The sequence below is a fragment of the Garra rufa genome, chromosome 1 (assembly GCF_049309525.1).
Source record: "Garra rufa chromosome 1, GarRuf1.0, whole genome shotgun sequence".
NCBI lineage: Eukaryota > Metazoa > Chordata > Actinopteri > Cypriniformes > Cyprinidae > Garra > Garra rufa.
The window spans coordinates 72,533,446-72,533,683 of NC_133361.1; positions in this window are offsets into that span (position 1 = coordinate 72,533,446).

Genomic DNA, 238 nt, shown 5'->3' on the forward strand with positions numbered 1-238 from the left:
TTAACTTTCCCTCAGGTTTACTTGCTAAATGTGATGCTTTTCATCAGTTTTTTTGTTGGGGCAAGAGAAGTTTTATTTATATAGCACCTTTTAAAAACGGTGTTCACAAAGTGCTTGAGGTGATAAACACATTGTACTTAAAGTTTGAATAATAAGTTCACTAAAATACATTTCATTGATTGTTTTCTTCTAATGCACATGTATTTTACTCTTCCGTTTTATTAGCATTTCCTGTGAA